The following is a 6,000-nucleotide window of genomic DNA, read 5'->3' on the forward strand; positions in this document are numbered from 1 at the left end:
AGGCGTGCGTGCGCGTTCACTTTCGTGAATAGCGCGGTCGAGGTTTTTCTCGCTGGTTCTCGACTTCGCCACGTAATTGGGGTCTTTCTCGTCATGGTCGACGTAGTTGTTGGAGTCGAGGAGGTCGGCGATGAGCGCGCCGGTGACACCGGGACGATCTAGGAGCTCGGCGAGCCTTCGAGCCGTGTCCTCTCGGACTGCGGCCTCGGGGTTATTCGTCGGGTCTCGGGGCTGGCTCTCATTATCATGAGGTTGCCCTTCAAGACGGCGCGCAGAGCTTTGGAGGTCGTGCCTCTAGCTAGTCGCTCGTGCGCCCACGGAGGTGGCGGGGACACGACTCATCTCTCGAGAGTCGTAGAAGTAGCAGGAAAGAGGAATGGAAGGGAGAGCGTCGCCAAGGTCGGGCGGTCCCCTCCTTCTAGCGCCAAAATGTTGTCGCATTTTTTTGAACAACGATTTAGGAGTTAAAGGCGGTTAGACCCAAGGCCGGACCAAGTGGTCTCGTCTTGACTCGAGCGTGTCGGACTTGATATCTCAAGTCGTCCCTCAGCTGTTGATGATGTCTATTTCGTCCAGGCACCTGAAAAGCAAGCAGGAAGGTGTGAACTACAAAGGGGGAAGAGAGGGGTTCCCTCTGTTTACCTCTCCGACGCTCAACATTAGTAGGATTGAGGTGGATATAGAGGGTTTAAGTGTTTAGAGGCCGAGACTTGAGAGAAACGAGCGAGGTACGAGTTCGGCAGCGTTTCAGTACTCAAGCATGGATTACCTGGACCGGGGGAGGGACCCCGGCATTTATAGGCGACCGAGGGGTATTTTGGGCATCCCCTTGGTCGAAGGCCGACCCTGGGTCGTCCATGGAGCTGGAGGCCGACCCTGGGTCGTCCATGGAGCTGGAGGCCGACCCTGGGTCGTCCATGGAGCTGGAGGCCGGCTCTGGGTCGTCCATGGAGCTGGAGGTCGACTCTGGGTCGTCCATGGAGCTGGAGGCCGGCTCTGGGTCATCCATAGAGCTGAAGGCCGGCTCTGGGTCGTCCATGGGACTGGAGGCCGAGCTCATGAGGCCGAGGTCGAGCTCATGAGGCCTAGGTCGAGCTCATGAGGCCGAGGTCGAGCTCATGCCGAGGTCGAGCTCATGAAGCTGAGGTCGAGCTCATGAGGCCGAGGTCGAGCTCATGAGGCCGAGGTCGAGCTCATGAGGCCGAGGTCGAGCTCATGCTGAGGTCGAGCTCATGAGGCCGAGGTCGAGCTCATTCCGAGGTCGAGCTCAGGCCGAGGTCGAGCTCATGAGGCCGAGGTCAAGCTCATGAGGCCGAGGGGAAGTCGAGCTCATGAGGCCGAGGTCGAGGTCATGAGGCCGAGTTGAGGTCGAGCTCATGAGGCCGGTCTTTGGCCATGGTACCCCGTGGGCGCTGTCGACCCGGAACGGGCCGACAACACTTCTCTTTTAGACACTGAAATAGATAACGATCTAGTTAGGGAGCCAAAGAGGATCAAACTTTCTGATTCCTCCGATCTAATATAATCAACATATCTCTTGCACTTAAGACTTGGTCATATCAGTCTAGATAGGATTAAGACACTTGTGAGGGACGGTCCACTCCAAGCCTCTGCAATAGGTTCACTGCCTATTTGTGAATCCTGTATTGAAGGAAAAATGACTAAGCGACCTTTCTCAGTCAAGGGTCGAAGAGCCACTGAGTTGCTGGAACTAGTACATTCTGATGTATATGGTATACTCAGTCAACAGGCACGTGGAGGATACGAATACTTCGTCACCTTCATTGATGATTACTCAAGATACGGTTTTGCCTATTTGCTCAAACACAAATCCGGGACCTTTAACATATTTAAGGTCTTTAATTAGGGCTTTAGTGGAAAAGCAAACTTGCAAACAGATCAAAACTCTTCGATCAGATCGAGGTGGTGAGTATATGTCTGGAGAGTTCGATGACTTTCTTAAAGAAGGTAGTATCGCTTCTCAGCTTACAGCACCTGGCAACCCTCAACAAAACGGAGTGTCAGAGAGAAGGAACTGAACTCTAATGGAGATGGTTACATCAATGATGAGTTACTCATCACTCCCTCTTTCTTTTTGGGGATATGCCCTCGAAACAGCCGCTTACATTCTGAACCAAGTTCTGTCCAAAACGGTTCTTGGTACTCCTTATGAACGATGGACTGGCCATAAAGTAAATCTTGGCCGCATCAAAATTTGGGGTTGCCCTGCACACGTGCTGAGGCAAAAGACTAGCAAGTTGGCTAGTAGGTCAGAAATATGTCTATTCGTTGGATATCCAAAGGAAACCAAAGGTTTTAATTTCTATAGTTCCGAGGACGATAATATTTGAATTGATCTAGGGTTTAAGAAAAATTTTAGCGCTTCGGTAAGCGGCGAAATTTTAAAAATTTTATTTTGACAAGTAAAACGATTTTACTAACCTAGACAAACTATTATGAGCATAAATAATTTACTAACCTTTTTCGAAGATTGAACGTTGATGAGCCTTCGGAAGGTTGAAAACGTTCGTCTCCCTCGCAGCACGTCTCTCTTCTTTCCTCGCCAACTCGAGCAACCACGAAAGTTTCTATCACTATAATCACTCGAGAAAATTAGGAATTAGTGTGTGAGCACTTTTAAACACTACGACTCAAGAACAAGTCTTAAGGTCGAAGAGCTAAATTCGCTAGGTCAAGTGAGGACCTAGGTGCCAAAACAAATCGAAAAGAACTTAGAGAGAGAAGGAGAGAGGGGCGGCCAAGCTAGAGAGAGAAGCTCTCAAATCTCTAAAACTTGGGATGAATGAAATGTGAAGAATGAGGCTCCTATTTATAGGAGAGGCTTTACCTTCAATAAGGTAGTTTCCTCTTCTATAGAATATCACATATTCATGAGAAAATATTCCCTCCTTTCCCACTTATTTCACACGGCCAAGGGAGCCTTCTAGAAGGCTTGGATTTGTTTCCTCTTTTGTTCCCTTGACTTGTCTTGGCAGAATTCCCTTATGCGATGCATAGGAAATTCGTTTCCTATTTTTCTTTTGGCAAGTATCTTGATACATTTATGCACAAAATATTCTCTCTTTTTTGGGTGATGGGCACCCAAGAGGCTCTCTAGAAGTGGTTACTAGAAGCTTCTTCATTTGTTCATGACAACATGAAAAAGGCCCATTAAGAATTTTCAAGAAAATTCTTATGAAATGAAATTAATCCACAAGGCCCAATTAAATCAGTTTTGGCCAAGTGGTCTTAAGTCATCAAATGACCTTGTCAAAAAAAATTTATTAACATTCATTTCATCCTATGTCCAAAAGGACAAAAATACCCTTTTGACAATTTTCATAAAACTTGTCTCGTTCTTTTTTTGACTTAGCTTCTAGTATAACTATTCCTACTCGATGTGATTTGTGAGAGTGACCTCATGGATCAAAATGAACAAAGCTTGAGCTAAACACTTGGACTCAAAATTTCACAAACCTTTTCCAAGTTTAGCTTAATGTCAACTGACTCCACTAAACAGTTAACACTGAAAATCTCTCGGTTCAAATGAATTTATTTTCTACTCAAGAATTCAACCAAATTATGATGAGCGGATCCACTGAATATTATATATGTTTACCCTTCATGAATATCATCAGCTAGTCGGGATTTACAAAATTACCATTTTACCATTCTAGCTGTTATTTCCTCAACTCCTTTGTCGCTTGTGAATAAGTTAGAAACAATGTATTGACGATGAGCTAACAAGTCACATTGTTTCATCCAAAAGAGTCAAGACTCAATTTGGACACTAGCCAGTTCATTTATTCACATTCCAAAGAACAAAGCATGAGGTGATATATATTGCATTTCAGCAATCTTGTACATGAATTCCATATCTATGAGAACTTCACAAAGTTACTCATGTCATATTCACAATTTAGTAATTCACCAATAGGCCCTGTTCAGAATCACATAGTGAGTCCGAACTCTGACTTTCTCAAATGAGAATACGTAAGCTGTGAAATGGCATGTCTCATTTCAGGATTAAGGTAAGCACGATGCAATTCATACGTCGTGACTTCGAGACATAAGAGGTTAAATGGTTTGTTCTTATTTTGTCTCTAGAAGTGCACTGGTCAATTCAGTACCTTTGGAAGATACCTAGAAGAAGTATAGAGTCTCCAACTCTCAATGCCCCATAACCAGACATCATAGATTCTCCTAACAATCGTACTGAGGTCAATAGTCCTTTGACCCTTAGATTGAGAATATATCGTTTTAAGCAAACTACGAAGAGTTTGTTCATGCAAATCTACATTTGTCTCTTCGTATGTTGTTAAGTTTGTTTATGGACTAAAGACTAATGTTTTATCATAAAGCTTCAAACAGACAAGGAAGAATGAATGAACGTTTCAACTTTTTGTTAATGAATAAGCAATTACAAGCAAGAGTCTTCATGAAACTTTATTACAGCAAATGTACAAAATAAAGACTACAACTCTTCTTGGGGGAACCATTGACAACAAACTCCCACTTGACTCAAAGAAGACGTGTGTAGTCCTCTCGATGTTGGTCGAAGACCTTGTTCGCTAGGGCCTTGGTGAATGGATCTGCTAGGTTGTCCACCGTTGAGATCTTCTACACTTCCACGTCTCCACGCTGCACGATCTCTCGAATCAAATGGTATTTTCTCTCAATATGTTTAGAGCGCTTATGGCTTCGAGGTTCCTTTGAGTTAGCGACAACCCCACTATTATCACAATAAAGGGTCATGGGCTCGTCGACGTTTGGAACAACTTCCAAATACTTAAGGAATTTTCTAAGCCATACAGCCTCTTTGGATGCTTCACAAGCAGCCACATATTCTGCTTCCATTGTGGAGTCAGTAATGCATGTTTGGTTAATACTTCTCCACACAACAGCTCCACCATTAAGGATGAACACAAATCCAGAACTGGATTTCCTGGAATCCTTATCCGCTTGAAAATCGGAGTCTGTGTATGCCGTCAAAGCTAGGTCAGTACTTGAATATGTAAGCATCGAGTTCCTAGTTCTTCGAAGATACTTGAGAACGGGCTTAACAGTAATCCAGTGATCGGGTCCAGGTTTGGATTGGAAACGGCTAACTACGCCAACGGCGAAACATATATCAGGTCTAGTGCAAAGCATAGCATACATGAGGCTTCCTACGGCAGAGGCGTAAGGAATTTTTCTCATGTCTTCAATCTCTTGTGCAGTCTTGGGAGACTGGTCCTTAGAGAGTGAGACTCCATGCCTAAAGGGTGTTTGGCTCTTCTTGGAGTCTTGCATCGAGAAGCGATCCATCACCTTATCAATATAAGATGCTTGAGAGAGCGACAGGGTCCGGTTTTTCCGATCTCGAAATATTTGGATCCCCAGAATGTACGCGGCTTCTCCTAGATCCTTCATGCCGAATTGCTTTGCTAGCCAGACCTTAACATCAGATAACTTACCCACATCATTAACTATAAGTAATATATCATCGACATATAGTACCAGAAACACAACTTTACCTTCGTGCATTAACTTGTAAACGCACGGCTCATCTACTGACTTCTCAAAGCCAAAGCTCTTCACAGTTTCATCGAATCAAATATTCCATGACCTAGATGCTTGCTTTAATCCTTAAATGGACTTAAGCAACTCACAAACCTTGGTCTCTTGACCTTCTTCCACGAAACCGTCTGGTTGAGTAATGTAAATGCGCTCGTCAAGATTGTCATTCAAGAAGGCCGTCTTGACATCCATTTTCCAGATCTCATAGTCGAGAGCTGCAGCTATGGATAGAAGTATGCGGATGGATTTAAGCATCGCGACTGGCGAGAAGGTTTCTTCATAGTCAATCCCTTCTTGTTGGGTATGACCCTTAGTCACAAGTCGTGCTTTGAACGTCTCAACGTTCCCATCAAGAGCCATTTTCTTCTTGTATATCCACTTACACCCTACGGGTTTAATCCCTTCAGGAAGGTCTACAACTCTCCAGACTTCGTTGACATA

This window comes from Urtica dioica, chromosome 3, assembly GCF_054948205.1.
Source record: "Urtica dioica subsp. dioica isolate 48M chromosome 3, U.dioica_male_clone48M_v1_H2, whole genome shotgun sequence".
Classification (NCBI taxonomy): Eukaryota; Viridiplantae; Streptophyta; class Magnoliopsida; order Rosales; family Urticaceae; genus Urtica; species Urtica dioica.